The sequence below is a fragment of the Macrobrachium rosenbergii genome, chromosome 5 (genome assembly GCF_040412425.1).
Source record: "Macrobrachium rosenbergii isolate ZJJX-2024 chromosome 5, ASM4041242v1, whole genome shotgun sequence".
Taxonomy (NCBI): Eukaryota; Metazoa; Arthropoda; class Malacostraca; order Decapoda; family Palaemonidae; genus Macrobrachium; species Macrobrachium rosenbergii.
Genome location: NC_089745.1, coordinates 36,502,251 through 36,525,489, shown reverse-complemented (window position 1 = coordinate 36,525,489; position 23,239 = coordinate 36,502,251). Strand labels below are relative to the sequence as shown.

Here is a 23,239-nt window from a genome sequence, read left to right as displayed (position 1 = left end):
ATATATATATATATATATATATATATATATATATATATATATATATATATATATATATATATATATATATATATATATATATATATATATAATATATATATGTATATATATATATACACACACAGTTTGATCTTTAGTCTGTTATTAGACTACGCTGGTCTTTGGATTCTGATGCTTTTCTTTCTCTAGTCGCTCTCTCTCCCGTACGTACACCTGTCCTAGATAATGTAACGTAACCTACTCACTCTTTTCTCTAGCCCCACATACCTGACAGTTGATGCCCACATTTCTTACTGCTGCCAGTATTAAACGTCCTTTTATGTTCTTGTTTCAAGATGACTCAGTTTTCATAAATAGCCCAGTATTTTTATTGTCAATTATGTAGTAGAAATTTCTGCAGGTATGACCCTTTATTTATTAGTAAAGGCTATTATTTTTTTCATCAAAGATCAGTGTGTCAAGTAAGATCGAAGGCTTTCATATTCAGCAACACGTTGTAACACCAGTCTATAGACTGTCATTATTGCACTTGTAGTGCTTAGATATACTAAGTGTCATTTTTTAAGTGGTCTCTCGGTAACGACTAAGTGAAATGACTGAAATCCCTCCAGAATCCAAGAAGTCGATGAAAAGTTCGACGAAAGTCAGGATAATATATATATATATATATATATATATATATATATATATATATATATATATATATATATATATATATATATATATATATATATATATATATATATATATATATATATATATATATATATATATATTTATATATATATATATATATATCAAACCTTTTAGCAGGAATCTTGCAGTCCTCCCACTGAGTTGTGAACCGAACTTGAGTGAAATGTGCCACATCGAAATGGACCATATCATCAATCATAAGCAAACGTTTAGCGGAAATGTCTCGCTCTAGGATACCCTCTGCTTTTACTGGCCGATATAATATTTCGTAAGCAAGACCTTGCTTGCGCGAGAGAATGGATCCGATACATAATAGCTTTTTCATTTTTTTTAGGTTTCTTGTTTCGTTCTGAACTAGAACAGTCGTGAACATATTCCCTTCCAGAACATTTCAAGCGAAATGGAAGATTGGTTTTGGTGCATGTTTCTCATTACTTTTATTCAAATCTTTCAGCTCTTCATCGCATGGAGTTTTTATTTCCTTGGGATCTCCATTCATGTTCCTCTTGATTGTAGAAGATGTTTTAGAAACGTGAAGAAATGTTATTTATAGAGTAAACTCAGGTAACTGAAGGTTCAGGAATTAAAATTCCTTGAATGCTGTTCTGTGACTTCTTAGTAATTCGCAGAGCATAATGGCTAAAAGACCTTTTTTGAATGCACTCAATGATGAAGGTCGAAAAGATTACTTGCGTACAACACAAACAGAACTTTGTTGTTAGGTCAGAAAAAATAGCTTGCAGTTCCTCATTATGAATTAATGCAATTTTGTTTCAATACGGGACTTTGTTTCAGGATTTGACTTGTGTTTTCACGAGGAAAAGGAAAAGCGGTAGCTCTGAAATTCTGTGGGTACAAGTTTTATGTCCCCGTAAAAGTTTACGTCACTGATTGCACTTCATTATTTGCTACACTATGATGCCAGTGTTGAATCTCTCTCTCTCTCTCTCTCTCTCTCTCTCTCTCTCTCTCTCTCTCTCTCTCTCTCTCTCTCTCTCTCTCTCTCTCTCTCTCTCTCTCTCTCTCTCGTTTTTTATCAGTCGCTGTATGTCAACAAATCATCTTCACTTCTAATTTTTCTTTTCGTTTTTTCGGTTCCATTGATTTTTCTTTTCGTTTTTTCAGGTTCCATTGATTTTTTATCTCTAAGAATTATGCAGTATATTGCAATTCAAGCATCACTGAATCATACTGAGGCTCTCTTTCTAAATATTACAGTAGTTTTGAACCACTCTCTCTTCTTGTTCGACCAATCTTCTGAAAGATCATTTTTATGCATGCATTTGAAAATTCCCACTAAATTAACTAATGTTAATATTAAGAGTGATTTTTGTGATACCTCATACTGCGTGTTTTCATTGTTTTATTTTTCATTGCAGTCGTAATTTCTGTCGGTTTATTTTCCAGTCTCGGTAATCTTGTCATTATGGTTTGACTAGATTTAGTTTGATTGAGCTTTGATGAATACACTGGATCTTGTTTCAAATTCTTTTCTGTTTCATCGCTTACACCCGCATGATTCTAGTGGTAATGCCTTCAATATTTTGTTTTGATCACTTATAACCTCCTCTAGTAGCTCGACTTCTTTTTTGGCCTTTTCGTGAATTAATTACTCTTGTTTTTCTTTTTTCATCACCATGGGATACTGTGGTACAACGTGGTATATTTGCAGTCGTATGAGGTTGACCTATGCTGTCGTCAAGGGAATATCTTCATTGTACCGTGAGTGCAATAGATTATTGAAGTTGAGTGAAATCCATTCGGAGACCATGAGACCCTTGAGTCATGTGTAGTCAGATTCTTCGGAAACATTTCGCCGGACACAAACGAAATTCTCTCTCTCTCTCTCTCTCTCTCTCTCTCTCTCTCTCTCTCTCTCTCTCTCTCTCTGTAATATCTTATTGATAATTTACTTCTGACTTCATGTCTCCTCTCTACACTGTTTGTTTCAATCCTCGGTACATCTGGTAATGTCTATTTTCAGGCTTGTATGCTGAGCCTTACTTGTGGTACTGACAAGGTTCTGATCAAAGATGATTAGATTTTCCTGGTGATGTGTATCCGGGAAGGGTAGTGTCTGGCTTTGTGAAAGTTTGTGATCCACTGAGAGCTCTCTTGTTATTTCTGTTATCAGATTATTGTCACATGCAAAAAACAGCTCATGTTATTTTTCCATTTTACAGCAGTTTTATCATTATTATTGATATTATATATTATTGTATACGAGATACTTGCATCTAAGTTAAATCTAGGTTATATTGAAGTACCATCTGAAAAATTTACTTCAGAGGGAGATTTCATCAGATTTGTTAGTAGTTCCGAGCTGAGGTTTAGCCTCTAGGTTCGGTAGCCTCTTGCAGCCACGTGCCGATATGTCACTTGCGTCGCCATCACACGGTCTCCAAACCTAACAAATCACTCATAACGGTCACTATGCCAGCAGACCATATCAAGGCATGTCAGAGCCGCTAATAAGGTCAGTTGTGTATCCGCATCTCGTGTTTTTCCCTACACTGGTAACATCAGGCAGAATCGTCGCCAAACAGGAGTTAATGAGGCCAAAAACCACTAGGGAATTGTTTACTCTGCTCCTTCTTAGGAAACGGTCACCTGCATACCATCAGAGACTTAATGCCAAACCTATATATGCTTTGTATATATACCCTTGTAACATTTCATCTGTCCATATTTTACCAGTGAACGGGGGCGCAGAAGGAAGTGCCCGAAATATATGGTTGCAACGTTCAAATAGTGTTTTATGGACCTTTTTATCTTCATATTATACTGTAGTATTACAGTAAAAGACATTTATATATATATATATATATATATATATATATATATATATATATATATATATATATATATATATATATATATATATATATATATGGTTGGAGAAGAGAAATGAATGATCACACGCTTATTTATTTAAAGAGTTGAAACTACCCTGGTAACTGGTTTAATTATCCGAGAATGGACGAGCAGACCGACATGGAATTATTATATATGGTCTCCCCTCCTCTAGAGATGAAAAGCACACTTGTACGGGACAACAGTTATCACTGTACGAGAGGTTGCTGGACACACTTCGCTTCGGCGCCACCAGTCGTTCCTTGGGACATACAACCCCAGAGACATGTAAAGCAATTGTTCAAGTTATGCAACACGAGTTTACAAAAGTAAAAAGTAACTATGTTGCATACATAGTTATACACACGCACACACATATATATTTCAATTTTCCCTGTATAAATTAAAAATTTTGTGTACAAAAAAAGTTGAAAATTTTACTCTCTTGGCTACACAAACGTAGGTTTAAGGGCCTATTCTGCTTTAACGGATTATATGTAGACCTACTGTATACTAGACTATATATCACTAGACTATGCAGGATGCTATGTATGCAACATAGTTACTTTTTACCTTTGTAAACTCGTGTTGCATAACTTGAATCATTGCTTTACATGTCTCTGGGAATATATGCCCCCCAAGGAACGACTGGTGGCGCCGAAGCGAAGTGTGTCCAGCAACCTCTCGTACAGTGATGACTGTTGTCTTGTACAAGTGTGCTTTTTATTTCTAGAAGAGGGGAGACTATATATAATAATTCCATGTCGGTCTGCTCGTCCATTCTCGGATAATTAAACCAGTCACCAGGGTAAGGTTTCAGTTCATTAATAAACAATCGTGAGATAATTCATTTCTCTTCTTCAACCAATGTTTAATCCAGGTTCTCCTTTTTCGCTGGGGTTTTCCAATTTCTGCTGTATGAGCGCAGTCTATGGCGTCATTACTGAGCGGAGCTGATACATCTTCACTCTACCAGGTTTCGGCAAACTGAAGTGAATCCGAACGTCTATGGGCAACGCGGATACCGGAGTTGAACGGAGCCTGATCCGCCGGTCGTAACGTCTATGGGGCCCTTTACAGATGTTTCATGTATAACGAGGCCAACACGTGAAGATTTATTGGCACCATAGGCCCTTGAAGGAACTTCTGGCAAATCAGCACTGGTAAAGTCTCATAGGAAGTGAAATCTAATAGAATGTGATTGTGACGCTGTAAAGAAATTAATTCATGCTTCCAAGAGTTTATCATATCCTGTCCTAAATAAAACTGCCAAAATTCTAAATTATGACATATTGTGATAAAAAGACCAAATTCTGCATATGAAGATGCAATAGGCCCCGTTAAAACCAATAGCACTTTGCTGAAATTTGTCAGGAGGGAGAGTTTACAGACATGCCAAAAAATGTTATAATACTAATTTTAAACAAAATTAAAGAATTTAAGACGATAAAAAGATTTCTGGTGAAACAAGTAAAAATCTCCTATATCTGAGTTTTTACATTTGCTAATCCTCCCTTCTTTGAGACAGTTTGAAAACTGTTAACTAGCCTTAAGGACACAGCAGGGCTATTTTAAAATATCTTTTAAGTTAAGCGCTATTTGAAGTTTCTTTTGTTAATGTCATTTTTAACCGTTTCTGTCCTGATTTACTTTTCATGCTAGGGACATTAAAAATTTCCAGGGTATAATAGACAGCTGGGTGGTTTTGCCTATTTTTCTAAATTTCGCATCTTCTGAACAGTCTTTTTTCAAGATGTTGGGATTTTCCTGTACAGTGCCAAATTGGGCAATAATTATAAGGCAGTTTCTATCCTCCATTATTCTCTATTGTTGCTGAAAGCTGATCTTTAAATTATTTTCAGGTACCTTGAGTCCAGTTACTGGTTTCTTGTAGCCAACATGGCTACAGTAAACATGAATGTACAAATGTATCAGTCACATCCAAGGCAGTACTAACTAATGATTGAAGTCCAGACTTATTCCAGTCGATTTAGATGTGTTCTGTGTTTAACTTGGTTGACCATATCGCTTGGTACCTTAAGTACTTGGAGCTATGCAGTTGAGATTGGCAATAGAGTTACTACTTATATTGCTTTTATGGCTCCTAGACTTATTTTGTCTGGTATTCCACAGGGTGGAGTTCAGGGTATTTGTTGTTTGTAGGCGGTACTAGTGCACTGATTGTTGTACATAATAAGCCTGTACACTATATAGATAATTCTACTCCTTTTATAATGACTTGCTCCCCGAATTGTGATGTAAATTTCTGTCAGCTTTAGCACCGGACGGGGACAGATCATTAAGTCTCATGGTTTGTGGAGTCTGAGGCTGAATTCCAGCAATTCAAAGACCGTTCATTAACTGATCAAACTCCATGACTCCCTTTGCTTTGGTAACTAATTTTTTTTTCTGTTTATCGATAATTCGACTTCACGCTTTTTTTTTATTACATAAAACTAGGTATTGTTCCTCATGTCTCCCGTGTCTGCAGAATAAGCAGTAGCTACATGCTTCAGATCTTTTGTCTATCATAATTGAAAATTATTCTATCAGGTGACAGCAGCCTCGCGTGACCTGCTTCTTTCAGAAAAGATATGATTAGGATTTAGACCATTTCTTTTTGGCCACTTTATACAAGTTATAGAATAAGTGTGTTAGTCGATAAACTTGGCATCAGCACCTACATTCTTATGAGGTGCGACGTTTTTGTGTAGCCTTCCTGTTGATGTTCTTGACGTCGATGCTTACAAGTTTAAGAGTGGCTGTAATTCCGCTTTAAAGCACAAGCGCTTTGCCTAAATTTTTCTGGCTTACATTGCTGTTCATTTAAATATACCCGTTTGCTGTTTTCCTGTTGGTTTTCTTCGCACGTGATGGTTATGGTATGTGGGAGTACGTTTAACCGATAAATATGAAAAGCTCCTTAAAATTCAGTTGCCTCATTCTTGAGGTATCGTGCAGGCTATTTACAATATCCAGTACCGTTGCGTAAGTAACTAAAAAACCTGCCTTACCTTTGAGAATGACCATAGTTAAGTATACAGTTCAATGCCTGATATTTTTTCTCTCTCTCTGTTTAGGCGATTGTCGGACATTGTATCCTGGCTCATTATTAATTCTTCCTTTGGGTTTCAGTAACCATCTCGGGTATTGGTATCCAGCGGTTTCGTAATGCTCAGGTACTGATTTAATCAGCATTAGTTTTGTTCGTATATTTATTCTTCCTTTCCTTCATTAAATGACGTATTATTCATTGCTACCTTGCACAGATAGCATAAATCAAACATATATTTCATCTAACTGAATACGCGTGTACGTGAACGTGATACTAGAAAGCATATAAATAATATTATGCTATTGGCCCTATTTCAGAAAATGAATTTCTTATCCTAGTACATTTTTAAACTTGCAGATTAGATGTTATATACCGATACCAGTCATTAACAATAATAACAAAGATGTAATTGATATGCAATAAAAAGAACAAGGTAAACAGTTCGAACAATTCAGTAAAGTTAAATAAAAAAAAAGGCAACGTATGTGCTGTAAACTTTTTTTTTTTTTAGTATACAGTAATGTTTGACGCGTATTGGTAAACCTGAACTTTTGATTAAGCCAGTTTGCCCATGCTTTCTCTCTCAATATATTCCGTGTGTTTGCTCAAGCATGATTATTGCCTGCCAACAGTCAGGGACGGCCTCCTCTTGTGGGGCCAGTTCTGCCTGGCTCTGGGTTATTGACAAGCAAACCGGTTTCCTGCATTATTCATTCATGGATTGTTTGAGGTCGACTGTGATTGATTCGGAATTAATGCTATCAGATAGGCTTTGTATTGTGTTATGATTTGTTATAACTCTCTCTCTCTCTCTCTCTCTCTCTCTCTCTCTCTCTCTCTCTCTCTCTCTCTCTCTCTCTCTCTCTTGGCGACTTGCAAAAGGAACATTTATCCCAGTAATTCTTCTAGAGTGACGGAAGTCACGTAGCTTCTTTTGATATTTTTGCTTCCAGTTGAGAAAAAAAATTACAGAATTAGTCACCCGGTAACAATTATGTCAAGGAAATTATGTGCTCTCTCTCGATTACTGTGTGCTTTTATCTGTATATATGTGCATAAGAATTTTTTTTTTGTCTTAGGCGCACACAAGCGCACAGACTTATTCACTCTTATCATGAGGGCTTTCTCTTGCATGCTGGATAGATGGTAATATATATATATATATATATATATATATATATATATATATATATATATATATATATATATATATACAAACAAACATACATACATACATATACACGCGCGTGCACGCACACACGCACGCACACACACACACACACACACACACACACACACTGCTTCACTCACCTTTATCTTACAGGCTTTCACTTGCATCTTGAATAGAACGGTAGATTTATATATATATATATATTATATATATATATATATATATATACATATATACATATATATGTGACTTTTTATCACATCACCGTGATTCATATACAATCAGTAAGCTACAAACGTCCTTTAATATCCAATTCGCTCTACCTCGGAAATAATATATTTTCATATATGTTACCGAAGGGGAATTTTTTAGTTGATAATAAGTTCGTCGTCCCGTGGGCTCGAACCAGCGAAGGACAAGAACTCAGGACTACAGTGGACGCATTTAACCCACGCGGCCAGCAAGTGAGGTATATATATGTGTGCATCTTGAATAGAACGATAGATTTATATATTATATATATACATATAGGCTACATATATATATATATATATATATATATATATATATATATATATATATATATGTGTGTGTGTGTGTGTGTGTGTGTGTGTGTGTGTGTGTGTGCGCGCGCGGCCGCGTGTCAGTAGATGGTTACAAGATACAGGAAGAGAATGAAAAGAGTGGTAGGAATTACCAAAATAATAATAATGATAATAACTTTTGCAGCTTATTTACAGGTATAGGATTAAGATGTCCAGCTCTGGTTATTTTTCTTGTGTGTGCCTCACTGTGTTGAAATGCAGACTTAAAAATAACGATTGATTTCAGTCTAAGTAGTGAAAATATTTTCTGGCGTTTAAATGACATTTGTGGTGAAAGTGATGCTTAATGAGAAATAGCAGTAGATCATTTTAAACATACACCAAACCACCAAAGTAAAAATTCAGATAGAGTCAAAGTGAAATTGCCGAGTGAAAATTACATAAACCGCCTTAGGAAACCTATAAATATCAATTCAGGTGGAAATAAATCTAAGGAGCTTTACGGCCGCGGATAAACGACGTCGATTTGCGAACAGCGATCTCCACGCGAGCATTTCACTCTAACAATGCCTCTGTCATCATACATATGTATATGAAGCCGGAAGCCCGTGGGAAAGGGAGAGGAAGAGGCGAGAGCGAATCCATGCCTAGCGGCCCTGTGTAATGCTTCGCCACTTAGCACAAGAAACCCCCAAAAGAGATTTACTGGGGGATTTGCAGTCGAATCGTGTTCTTAAAATGCTGCTGCGTCTGCTGATCGCGCGCGCGCTCGCGCACTCATACTTCGTTCCTGGGATGAGGCGGTATAGAAGGGTTTAAGGGATGAATATGGAAAAGAGAGGATGAGCCGAGCGTTTGAAGGATTGCGAGTCTCATTCGAACTTTTGAATAAATGGAAAACGTTGGAAGACTGATTATAATACACATGATAGGTTCAAGAATACGTTTAGAAAGATTGCGACTCCCGATGGCTGAGATGGAGAAACGCTCCGAAAGCTCTTGACAACAGAAGAGAATCGCATTGTCAGGTAGAAATTTCTTCTAGAGATAACGTGATCTGGAAAACGCGTTTTCTTTTATCAGTAAGTTTTAAGAGTCAGGATCGGTGTGTCAGTAAAAGAGAGAAAGGAAGCAAGGGTTAACGAGAAATTTTTCTCATCATTTATTTTTAATTTTCTTGTCTAAAAATGAAGAAGTGAAACCAAAATTCATTGAAAACTGACACCGCAAACATTGATCGTTTTTGTGGTAATCTTTCATTAGACTTCAATAAATATCATATAGAATGTCAATTACCAATGACCAGTTGATCCATGGTTTTTCGATAAATCAAAGTCATAATTATCACGTGTTTCAGAATTAGCAGTGTAAGAAAATATAATGATATACAGAAAATTCTGACCTCGAGAATTTTGTCTTTTGTAGCAACTGAGTATGGGAAGTTTTTTGATAGCATATTACAACCCATTTTCCATTTCAAATATTCTCTCTCTCTCTCTCTCTCTCTCTCTCTCTCTCTCTCTCTCTCTCTCTCTCTCTCTCTCTCTCTCTCTCAGAAGAATTTTAAGCAAATTTATCCCAGGTCTCTGCAGAAATCCTTATCATAGGGAAAGTGGCTGGTTTCATCTTAAACTTTTGGTAAACTCTCTTATCACTCTGAAGAAAGCCATTCAGGGATAAAAAAAAAACGCGAAATTCAGAATTCCAATCAACTGACAAGCTCAGAAAATAAATTTGTGAATCACTAATATTCATTTGAATAAGTATTATTCATCTGGTCAGCCCATTCACATTATTCACTTTTGAATAGGTAAAATTGTCTCTTGTATCACGAAATATTCTCATTCTTTTGCCACAAATCACTGTAGTTTTCTCGATTCTACATTGGTGTTACGAACATCAGTTGTCATTAGTAAACTGAATTAGGAAGGAGAATTTATACACATATATACACGCATATATATATATATATATATATATATATATATATATATAATTATATATTATATAAGTGTGTATATATATATAATATTTTATAAGCTTTTATATATATATATATATATATATATATATATATATATATATATATATATATGTGTGTGTGTGTGTGTGTGTGTGTGTGTAATTGTAATTGTACCATAATGCCTTCTATATTTCTCGATTTCTTCATATTTTTTGGATACGCTTTCACAACAAAGCCTAAGATACAAAAGGAAGGATATGGAGAAATTCTGACGTCTGTAGGAGGAACGTGACCGCGTTCTCATACTCCGAATGAAGGTTCGAATCCTACTAAGGACATTAGAATGAATTAATTAGAAGATGAACCCTGTTCATATGGAACAAGCCCACAGGGACCATTGACTTGAAATTCAAGCTTCCAAAGAATGTGGTGTTCATTAAGAAGTAAGAGGACGTAAAGGGGAATACAGAAAAAAAGTTATCTCACTTATTAAAAAAGAAACAATATATTAATAAATAGAAACATTAAAATGAATCAGAATAGTATTAGGGTAGTAATGCCTTGCATCTTCGCTTGAATATTTGAATTTCCAGTTACCCGACATCCTCAGGGAGGCTGTTCCACAGTCCATCGGTGTGAGGAATAAAGGACCTCTGAAACTGAGAAGTTCTACAGCGAGGGACATTTACTCCATACTGGTACTGCTGTTCAGCAAATCTGGTTGCTCTCGGCAGGAAAAGGGGATCAGGGATCAATTGTGAATATGAATGTGTGTGTGTGTATATATATATATATATATATATATATATGTATATATATATATATATATATATATATATATATATATATATATATATATATATATACACATATATACATATATATATAAACATATATATATATATATATATATATATATATATATATATATATATATATATATATATATATATATATATAAACAATTGTTCCTCTTAGTATATATATATATATATATATATACCTTTAGCTGCTTTTCTCAAATCAATTCGTACCTTTAGTGACCATTTGTCTCCCGACCATTTTACACAAAAATTTACACAAAAAGAGTCGAAGGCACGTGAGTTATGACGTCGTTTTATGCCACGATCATCTTCCGACAAGCTGTGTTTGTGCTTTATTAAGGTTATTTATTTTGTCTCGAGTTTTCATATCACTGGTGTAGGAAGAGGAGCGTTTCATCTGAGAAAGATTACAGGTCTCTCACACGGGACAGTGACTGAGCTGGAATTCCGGGAATGCGCGCTTTTGAAAGTGCTCACCAGTTTTGGTCTTCTGTGTTTGGGCTGTTAAATGTGAGTCGTCTATATTCGCCAGGCATTGTGTTGATTAGTTTGTTTTTGTTTGTCCTTTATCATTCAAAAAAGAAAGAAAACTGTGAGTTGCGGGGTTAGTGCCGCTGGAGTTGATACTGTATGTTGTAGCGTACGCTGTTTTTATTGTGGAATTTTATGATACGTGAACGAGAGTATGTCAGACATTTCTGACTAAAAGTTGCTAGTTGTTTTCAGTGCCAGAGAACTCACTCATAATCAAAATCTCTATCAGAACATGGGTCTTATCGTCCCAGTATCCTGTGACCTGGTCTTAACAGTTTGAAAGAAAGACCCGCCGCAAATTTTAGGTACTATTTCAAAAGGATACGAAGCTACATATTACCAAAATTCTGTATTACCTGGTAGCGTCGGACTGAGCCTCCTCGGAAGACTTCGAGTTTTGCGATTTTTTTTTTTCATCATCTATAGTTGTTTATTGTTTTTGTATTCAGTCCTTTTATCAGTTATTTTTTAAGTTGTATTGTCATGGCTGTTGCTGTTCTTGCTTTACACATACTCCTTGAAGCCCCGCATGTATTTTCCAGATTTAATTTTCTCCTTCCAAGGGCGTATATCACTTCCACTCTGTACCATCATACGAATACATATATGCACCCAATTCGTATGCAAACACATTCACTCAACTTTACTCCCCACCCCCACCCCACGACATCCCACCCCAAATTCCCCTATCCCCCGGTCGTATTTCTTAAGTAGGAGACCGCGCTGGAATTCGTAAAAGTCCTCGGTAGCCATCAACCGAATCCTGGAAGGAGAGCCGTTCTTTTTACAACCGAAAATAAACGATCGCCGATTCTTTTGTTCCAATATGTAAAGACGTCGAGGGGGAGGATGCGCCAGCGGCATGATCCGTTTTCCTTCCCTCCGTCCCTGGGGAAGAAGTAGAATAGGAGGCACAAGAGGAGGAGGAGGAGGAAGAAGAATCGCTAGCGTTGGGGAGCTATGACAAGAAATTCCGAAGGTGCAAGAGAAGATCATGAGTGGGGGAAGACAGGTGGTGATGAGTAAATAGATGGAAACGAAGAAAGGAAGATTAAAAAAGTGATGATTGGAAGGTAATGATGAATGAAATAAAAGAAATGAAGAAAATAAGATTAAAAAAGGATAAGGGTTTGAAGGTGATGGCGAATAATTGTAAGTAAATTAAGAAGCAAGATTATAAAGATGAAAATGGGTTTGGAATAGAATGCTTGATAAATATAAGGGGATTATGAAAGGAATAGAAACACGGGAAAGGGTGGCAGATGACGATGAATAAATGAACAGAAATTAAAGAAAGATTAAAATGCAAAAGTTGGAATAAAAGGGTGGAAACCAGAAGGAAATCAGGAAGAAAGAAAGATTAAGAGGCGAAGAGTTGGAAAGCCCTGAATTTGGAATTAGAGAAGACAAAGGCAGACTTAAATAAATGGAAGAGAAATAGCGAAAACTGATTGACAGAAGAGAAAAAGAGGAACGAAATCGTAATGATGGGGAAATAAGAGATGTAAAACTCACCGTAGAAAAGGAATGATGATAATAAAAAAATCTTTTGAGCAATGATTGCTGAGGGAGATACAATGGTTATAACTTCCAAAGAAATAAAAAATGGTTACGCTGAAAACAAAGAGGCAGGTTTACTTTCGTCATTTGTTCTCTCTCTCTCTCTCTCTCTCTCTCTCTCTCTCTCTCTCTCTCTCTCTCTCTCTCTCTCTCTTGAGGGCTGGAAAAGGGTGGAGCTGAAATGCCTTCATAAAGACGACTGAAAAATGTCTTCCCAAAAAAATCACGTGAGAGGCAGGAGGAAACATTCGAACAAAAAAAAAAAGGGGGAAGGAAAAGAGATGATTTTGCGAAGGACGTAAAGACAGTAGAAGAATAATTTTGAATGGTTATTTTTTGGGTTAACCTTTTCGACTAAATATTATGGAGAGAGAAAAAAAAAGACGTAAAGCAGGTCTGTTTATGACAGCATTTTGTTTTGTGTCATCTAATAACATTGTTTCTCATTGTACCAAGTAACAATTATTTTTATTGTACACAGTGACGTTTAAGTTCATTGTATGTAGGAAAAATTTTGCACATTTTGTGCATAGTAACCTTTTTTTTAGTCAGTTTTAGGTTCGTTTTAAACATTTTCTTCATATTAAATAGTATATTAGGTCCGTCTTGTACTGGGACGTCCAGGCGGTTTTATTGATACAGATAAGCGCACGCAAAGTCACACCCTAGAAGATTTTTAAAAAGGCGTATGTTTTTTTTTCTTTTTATGACAGAACAGTCAATTAAATTATCATTAGCTATATGTCAGCACGCCATGTAGTCACAAGGCATCTAGAGACGGCATTTTAATTGTATCACTAAAGACTGATCATTTTATTGTTACTGAATACCTCCTGAATTCATTAAATGATTGGACATTGAAAACTTCTTCTCGGTTGGTGGGCTTGATCCAGAGGTACAGCATATACCAAGCTTCTTCTTGCTTTGATCACCTTACCATATTTAAAATCGTCTCTGAGTAAGTTCCCTTCCCGGTATAACGCCGTCTTCATGTCAACCAACCAACCTCTTTGCGTGTCTAATCTTGGTTGCGATATGAGGCTTAGCCAAATAACATAATTATTTTGTATTCTTAACTGCATCATCGAAATGTTATTAAGGAAAAACTTTTCGGTTTCATGAAGTTGTTTGGATACAGTCAGTTTGAATGTCTTCATTACACTTCTGAAGGTCCTTTCAGGGTTCGACCCTATTCATTTTCATTGCCTTTCTCTCTCGTGCTTCGTCAGTCTTGTTTTGACTGAGGCCATAAGTTGATCCGTTCAGTCGATATGTCAATAAAACATTATATCCTGGTCAGTATTAGTCAGTAAATGACAATCATTTTCTGAGTAACTTTCCAAAGCCACAAGGTCTTGCAGGCAAAATCGCCTGTTAACCGACTTAGGTCATTCCTTCAAACTATTCGCTCTAGAGCGTGAAATTCTCAGCATTCCTTTGTGGTTCATTAATTAACCTTCCTGGCTGAGATTGGCAGAAATGCCACCGCTATAGGAGGATTCACTTCTTTCATTGACGAGTTTGTTATACACAGTAAATGTTACACGGCATGGTTCCATCGAGCGTCACTGTTCATGGGGTGTGCACAGGTTATGCGTCTACACACCTCTTCACCTCTCCACAGTTTTCTCTGCCCTTTCTTTCCAATTTGCATTGACAGAATCGTCAGAGATAATAATATGCAAATGGGGTTGACAGAATCACATCAAAACTTCAGCAGCAATAACTGTAACTCCTTGCCGCTTATGTCTTATACGTTCTATATATAATTATGGTGAGGTTTCTGTCTCTGACAGTTGCAGAGATTGGATACGAAGTTGTGATATCAATCTTTTGTTTTACGACTGTTTCGGGAAGTCGTTTTTATTTTGCATTCAGCAATGAAGTAAAAAAATTTTTATCTTTAAATGACTATAGCTTATAGTACATTCTCTCTCTCTCTCTCTCTCTCTCTCTCTCTCTCTCTCTCTCTCTCTCTCTCTCTCTCTCTCTCTCTCTCAAAATTGGTAGAGTTCTTTCTACTTAACTGAAAGAACGATTGCACATAATTTTTATTGTAAACTCACCTGGATAGAGGTATTTTAAGTCGGGTCCTTTCTTTTGTCTCTTTGTGTAAACATCGAGCGGCTTCTGCTTGAAATACATTGCTGTCAGACTGTATATTTCGTTAAACATTAGATATATATATATATATATATATATATATATATATATATATATATATATATATATATATATATATATATATATATATATATATATATCATATATATATATATATATAATATATATATTTATCAGTAATATATATTTATATATATATATATATATATATATATATATATATATATATATATATATATATATATGTGTGTGTGTGTGTGTGTGTGTGTGTGTGTGTGTGTGTGTGAGAGAGAGAGAGAGAATTATGCTGTTTGCTCTATAAGTCCGGTTTCAGGAAAAGGCAAGGCAAGTCACTGCCTCATTCATCCTGGCATTAAGGGATGCCTAGCGCGACACTGACGCGGCAAGATTGCTTGGGCTATCCATAGATTAGTACTATATGACATTGATAGAATATTAAAAATTAAATAAAAATCATTTCAAAGCACAAAATAGGCCAGCTGTTGTATCATGATCACATAAAGAATATGATGAAATCAAAATTACATTTCTTTTCCTACACCAATACGGAAGGCTTATCAGCAGTCTGTCGATCTCGTCAAGACACACAGCTCACCTCTCTTTCATCCACGGTCTGTATTGCGCTTTCTGGATTTTAAAACCAAGTCTCTGACATCTCAGTCACACTATTGTTCCAGCTCTTTATAATCTCTTACCCCTTCCTCCCAAAATTTCCGAATTATTCACCCTTTTCATCACTTGACCTCTTCCATCTTCTCTACATGACCAACCGTCTCACCAAATCTTCATTTATGACCTCATTCCTCACCCTTTCATTCTTCCTTGCTGCTTGTATGTATCACAGACAACAATTTCTGAACTACTGCTTGCTACAACTTCCATTTGCGTTCAGCAGCCTCACTCTGCCTCTTTACAGAAAATCTGGCTCAACAATATCTTCCTGTTGTTCAGCTTTTGTTTCTCTTTTGCAGAACTCCTGGTACCCTCCTTGCTTCACTGACATAGCATCCACATCTTCCTTTTATTCTCTAGTCCAGAATACTTATCTCTTTGGTTTCCTCGTACCATCATAAAATTACTCTTGCTAGCATTCACTGTCATTAGTCTCTGTACAAAGCTTTTAAATACTCACCAGTTTCCGCCACCTCTGTTGCATCAAAAATATATAAAAAAAAAATTACCAGACACTGGACATTCCAACCACAAGCATATCTCACATTCCTGTTCTTATCTTGAACTCTCTTGTTACTTCATCCTCCCTAAGACCCACTTTTACACTAAAACAGCTATTTGACCATCTTGAAACTCTTCAGAGGCTTCGCTTTCATCATAAAAACATAGAAATTAAAACATTTTGCTAATTTTCAGTCATTCCAAAAGCAGCATTCAGTGGTCTGTTTAAAAGGCCGTATTATTCATTTTGTCAATCCACTTAAGTTAAGTATATATTAGTTTTACCAGATCACTGAACTGATTAACAGCTCTCCTAGGGCTGGCCCGAAGGATTAGACTTATTTTACGTGGCTAAGAACCAATTGGTTACCTAGCAACGGGACCTACAGCTTATTGTGGAATCCGAACCACATTATACCGAGAAATGAATTTCTATCACCATAAATAAATTCCTCTAATTCTTCATTAGCCGGCCGGAGACTCGAACTCGGCCCTAGCGAGTGCTAGGCGACAACTCTACCGACTCGCCCAACGGAGAACTAATACTAAAAATTTTATGGTTTTAAAACCTGCAGCAGGAGTTTTAATGACAAATATTATGAAATTGAGAAACAAAGTTTTTTCATGTTTCTTAAAAAGAAGACCAGTGCTTTTGAAAATTAAATAGCTACCGACTGTCTAACCTGTGATGATTTATAAGTCCTATCATTTGTAAAACCGGTATGAACATTACAAAACTGTCCGACTTCCCTAATTAGAACACCAAGTTGGGCTTCGATAATGCAGAAGCTTTGCAGAACGGCGGTGGTAATGTTTGCAGACTCCAAGAACTCCGGAAAATCCCATAAAACGTCCTTTTTATTTTAAGCGCTCGGTTGAAACGGCTCCAATAATGCTACTGCTACTGACTGTTGGCCTTTAGCATGCCGTTCTGCATCCGTGGCCATGGGAAACAATGTAATAAGTCGGGTAAGCGGTTTTTCGGGTGGTCCAGAACGCAATAAACAACATTTTATTCAATAACTTTTTTCATTTGGAGGCAGTTTAAAGGAAATGTAGCTCTGTTCCGGCCTTCTGCAGACCACCCTTATATTATTTTCAAAGGAGAGCCCGACAATCATTATACCTTTAACTTCAACCGAGATTTTCTTGAACCAATACCGAAGCTGGTCGTGACAAGCAGAACGCTCCGATGGTATCTGGAATCTTAATTATTTGGAACCATGAGAAGGAAGTCGTGTTCATGCAAGAGGACAGGTTCCCTATACGCTGAGGCGACGTTCCTCACCTGTCATTTCGTTGGTCATTAACGCATCTATACCTCCTTTCCCACCTGGTAGGATAGGTTTTTGTCGCGTTTGCCTGTCTTTTAGTATGATGACGTGAAAAATAATTAATATTTCTATAATTTTTGTTAATCTAAGGAACAACGTATTAGATTTTGGTGTGGAGTAGAGAGGACCTGAAACCATGATTTTCCCTTATGGCTTAGTTTATTTTTGTTACTGGTATGTATTTAAAACAGAAAGTAACATTTAGAATGGGGCCAAACAGTTCGAAAGCAAAAAAACCTTTATTCCAGTATTCCGTAATGGTTAAAAATGTTTGAATCCCCTGCAAAGGAAAGGGAAAACGAAAAATGCGCCGAAACCCGTACGTTGCTCAAAGGAACGTTGTATAACCAGGTCCTTCATATTCAGAATGAATGCTGAAATCATAAAAGGAGAGAAATTAGTCGAAATAAAGCTCCAGACATGAATATCCACCTTTGCTGTTGTTGTTACGAGACGAAAAATGCAATGGTATTTTTTTGTAAGTTTTTTTTAATGTTTGCTCTATTTTAGTTTGATAACAAAGGCGACTGTATTCGCATTGTGAGTTGCAGTTATCCGTACGTTTTTAGGGTAAACAAAGGGCTTCGTCGTCGGTTCTACAATATTTTACTCTTCCAAACTCAGGCCCTTGCTTCGAACGTTGTATTTTGAGGATAATAATTGAAGTAACAAAAACAATTTTCAGTGCCAAAAATCTCCTGTCTTTATTGCCCTCATAACTCATTCAGACATTTTCCCCCTCTCGCCTTATTCGCTTCATTAGGTTTTTAAATCAATTTTTTTCCGGCGAATTTAGGAACGTGCTTAACTAAAGAGATTTAGCTTTGATAACTTCGTATCCGTCGACCAGGAAAAACCGGGAAAATTAGTTCTCTACGTAGGAGGAAGATTTGCCTATATATAATATAAAACTGTGATGGGAGTCTGTTATATAAAATACCTCGTTTGTTGTTCACACAGTTACATCGATTATCGCATTTCTTTTTTCATGAGAAGTTGTACCCCAGGCATTTACGGTACATTGGTACTTTGTGAAATTGAAGGCGGGTTCGTTGACGCAGTATCTGTTGTTTATGGGGATATTGTGTATGGGTGATTATAGAGGATGAATTTACGTTTAAGAAGATTGGGTTGAGACGGTGACTAATTTCCACTAAAGTACAAGGCGGAAATGTAATGATGGGATTTCTCTCTTGGGTGTCCAACGCCAGCAGGAAAGTATTGACGGAAAAATACACGCAGCCGCCTTGGTACCGTTCGTCTTCCGTTGTGGTTTTCCTGAAGGGAATCCTTCCTGCTCTGGGATCAGTTCACAGGCTGGAATTTCTGCAATCTACGGGAAATCATCGCTGATGCCATGAAGACATTAAGTAGAAGAAGAGCGAAGAGATTGATCTTGTGCATGTTTGTTGGAGTCATAATTAGAATGATGTATTTTCACGCAAGCAAAAGTGCCAGATCACTGCATTCGAAAACCAGCGAAGCAACTAACAATTCCCAGTCTGTTTCTGAGCCAAGTGACACTTGGGTGAATCATCTGTGCCCTCGATACCGTCCCAAAGACACGTTTCACCACACGAGACTCAGCTGGCAAGCAACAATAAGAGACGCTATATTTTTCACAGAGACTTCATGTGGTCTGCAGGTGTCTGGCAGACAGGTAAGCCAAACTAAACGTACGATAGAAATTATTTTTAGGTCATTGAGAGCCATTTTACGGAGATCTATAATATATATAAGTTGAGTAAACGTGGCACACAGGTACTCGTTAGTACTTCGGTAACACATCTCTTGGTTGGTAAAAGTCAGGAGGCCTATACCAGTCTTCCCATTCCTTGTCACAACTTCCTACACTCAGGGGAAGGACCCATGCTGGCATAAGCCAGCTTAATTGAAACCGAGTAATCTTCAGTGACAGTACTGTCGAGATAAAAGATAAAGGGGGTGGGTTGTGGAATGACTTGCCTTTATTTTTATGGATTTGAAAATGACTTTAAAATAGTGGATTTTAAATTCAGCAGAGTTTCTTTATGCATTGCGTAACAGACAGGCTGTATTCTAATGTATTCTTAATCAGAGCACCGATGTGATGCTTGACTAAGTGGTGTAAAATTAATTAGGCACATGCATTCACATCTGACGTTCAAAAGCGTGGAGGCATGTTTGCTTGCTGTGCGCAGCAGTAAATTATAATCACTCACGAGACCTAAGATTAATTAAGGAGATGGTAATGAACTGGGAGTTAATTTCAAGGCAGGTTTTCCAGATGTCCAGATTCCAGCAGGTTAGATTGATTGCATAAAGGGAAATCTTTTGAAATTAGGATTTTTCCTTTCTTATTTTCTTTTGGCGACTGATTTATTTTGGGATTTTTTTTCTTTTCCAAGTTTCCTCGGCATAATAAAAAAAAACATTCCTCGCTTTAAGAGTTCGTTACCTATGCTCGTCAGTGCAAGAGGGTTGTTTTTGCACGTGCCATTGTAAAGGTTGTTTTTAAGGATTATATAAGAAAGTTGACTTTCTTTCTTCCTAGGATAAATACACACACACACATATATATAATATATATTTATATTTATATATATATATATATATATATATAAAACACACACACATATATATATACACATGTATATGTATGCATATACATATATATCTATATATAATGTGTCTGTATGAGTCTACATTATACTTATAATTTTACTTAATATCAGCGTTCATGTACAAAATTGATATGATGGGTAATATATATATATATATATGTATATATATATATATATATATATATATATATATATGTGTGTGTGTGTGTGTGTGTGTTATATATATATATATATATATATATATATATATATATATATATATATATATATATATATATATATATATATATATATATATATATATATATACACAAAAAGTGTGTGTATGTGTGAGAGGGTGATAGTGAAATGTGTTAATTATATCAGAGGAAGAACCTATAATGATTTGTTTTACTAATGTTCCACTGCAAATTGATCCCATCCCAGAATCAGAATAAAGAGTGGAAACGGTAGTTTGGCACTAGAGCTACAGACTGGAAAGGGCTGCACTTCCCTGACGTAAGCAGCCTGATTGACAATAAACAGCTAAGGAATCATGCATAAGACCTTAGTCTCAGGATGACCTTTTGGGTCAACCTGAATCTGGGATTGGGTCATGCGAGGAGCCTACTATTTGCAGATGGATGGAAAAAAAAGTATAGCTTAGTTTTACCAGACCACTGAGCTGATTAACAGCTCTCTTAGGGCTGGCCCGAAGGATTAGACTTATTTTTACGTGGCTAAGAACCAATTGGTTACCTAGCAACGGGACCTACAGCTTATTGTGGAATCCGAACCACATTATAGTGAGAAATTCATTTCTATCACCAGAAATAAATTCCTCTAATTCTTCATTAGCCGGCCGGAGACTCTAACCCGGGCCTAGCGAGTGCTAGTCGACAACTCTACCGACTCTTCCAACGAGGAACCATCCAGATGGATGGAGAAAAGTCACAAAGTTTGACCTCATCATCCTGAAGTTCCTAACGTGTCGGCGGAGCCATTGCCACATGGCTCCTGTGCACAGTTTTCTTGGCTTTTTGGGCTACTTTCTTAAGAAGATTTATCTTCTGCTTAGAAAAAAAAAATTTTTGTGATGGTCTCAAACGCGGACTACTTTTAGGGATTGAATAGGGCGAACAGATGTCCTGACAACTCTGGGATCAAGAATCTCCCAGAGGACCGTACAGGCTACAAAGGAGAAGAAATTTGGGATCAAGAATCTCCCAGAGGACCGGGCTACAAAGGAGAGGAAATTTGGGATCAAGAATCTCCCAGAGGACCGTACAGGGTACAAAGGGGGAGGAAATTTGGGATCAAGAATCTCCCAGAGGACCGTACAGGCTACAAAGGAGAGGAAATTTGGGATCAAGAATCTCCCAGAGGACCGGGCTACAAAGGAGAGGAAATTTGGGATCAAGAATCTCCCAGAGGACCGTACAGGGTACAAAGGGGAGGAAATTTGGGATCAAGAATCTCCCAGAGGACCGTACAGGCTACAAAGGAGAGGAAATTTGGGATCAAGAATCTTATCAAGAATTCCCAGAGGACCGTACAGGCTACAAAGGAATCAAGAATACCGTACAAAAAGGAGAGGAAATTTGGGATCAAGAATCTCCCAGAGGACCGTACAGGGTACAAAGGGGGAGGAAATCAAGAATCTCCCCCAGAGGACCGTACAGGCTACAAAGGAGAGGAAATTTGGGATCAAGAATCTCCCAGAGGACCGTGACAGGCTACAAAGGAGAGGAAATTTGGGATCAAGAATCTCCCAGAGGACCGTACAGGCTACAAAGGAGAGGAAATTTGGGATCAAGAATCTCCCAGAGGACCGTACAGGCTACAAAGGAGAGGAAATTTGGGATCAAGAATCTCCCAGAGGACCGTACAGGCTACAAAGGAGAAAATTTGGGATCAAGAATCTCCCAGAGGACCGTACAGGCTACAAAGGAGAGGAAATTTGGGATCAAGAATCTCCCAGAGGACCGTACAGGGTACAAAGGGGAGGAAATTTGGGATCAAGAATCTCCCAGAGGACCGTACAGGTTGCAAAAGAGAGGAAATTATGCTCTAAAGAATCTTAAGTACCCTTGAGGACCTATTAAGACTGGGTCTTGTAATTTTTTTCCCTCAGGTTTTACTATTCCAACTCCTTTCTCCCAAAATTCCTGTTAAAATCAGAGTGAAATATTCGTCAAAATGTATGTTAATGTAGAAAAATTACATGTAAGGCATACAAATGCTTTTAGTGAGAAGTGCTGCGCTGTAATTACTGTTAGGCATTATTGAGAGTTTCATACAAAAAATTTGGTAATCAGATGAACTTGTTATGCATAAAGAAAAAAACGTATTGGACTTTTTGAAGGTGCGTTATTACGGTGGGAAGTAAAAATGTATATGATATTTTATGTATTTTTTTTCGATGTTCTGAAAAATAGACTGATTTTTCACATCTTCAGGCATGTGCTGTGGAGAGTGCGTCCCTTCATCATGCAGAGTCCCAAATTTTAATCCTCACTACGGCTCCATCTGTTGATTTATCTCGGCCTTTGCTGAAGGTAAGTCAAGGTTCTTTAATAGTAGTAGTTACCCTTTCAGTAACGTCATTGCTGTCATTGATCGTTTGAGAAAATATGAGACCATAACTGCAATACCAGCTAATGTGAAGACTTTCATTTTTTCTGGAACTTGTATGGGTTCCAAGCGAAAAGTATGTAAGCAAGTTTTACTAACATTGAATTTAATGTAAAATGAAAGATTCTGTGACTATTAATTTAATGTAAAATGAAAGATTCTGTGACTAT

General features: G+C 36.8%; 1 protein-coding gene across 1 annotated transcript in view; it reads left to right on the top strand.

The window, feature by feature from the left end:
* The window catches only part of LOC136838664 (uncharacterized), a 44,109-nt gene that overhangs the window by 15,962 nt on the left and 4,908 nt on the right, over window positions 1–23,239 (top strand). Inside the window, exon 2 of the mRNA XM_067104010.1 lies at window positions 22,895–22,993. The gene's annotated coding sequence lies outside the window, so the exon portion shown is untranslated. The remainder of the gene's footprint in view (window positions 1–22,894; window positions 22,994–23,239) is intronic.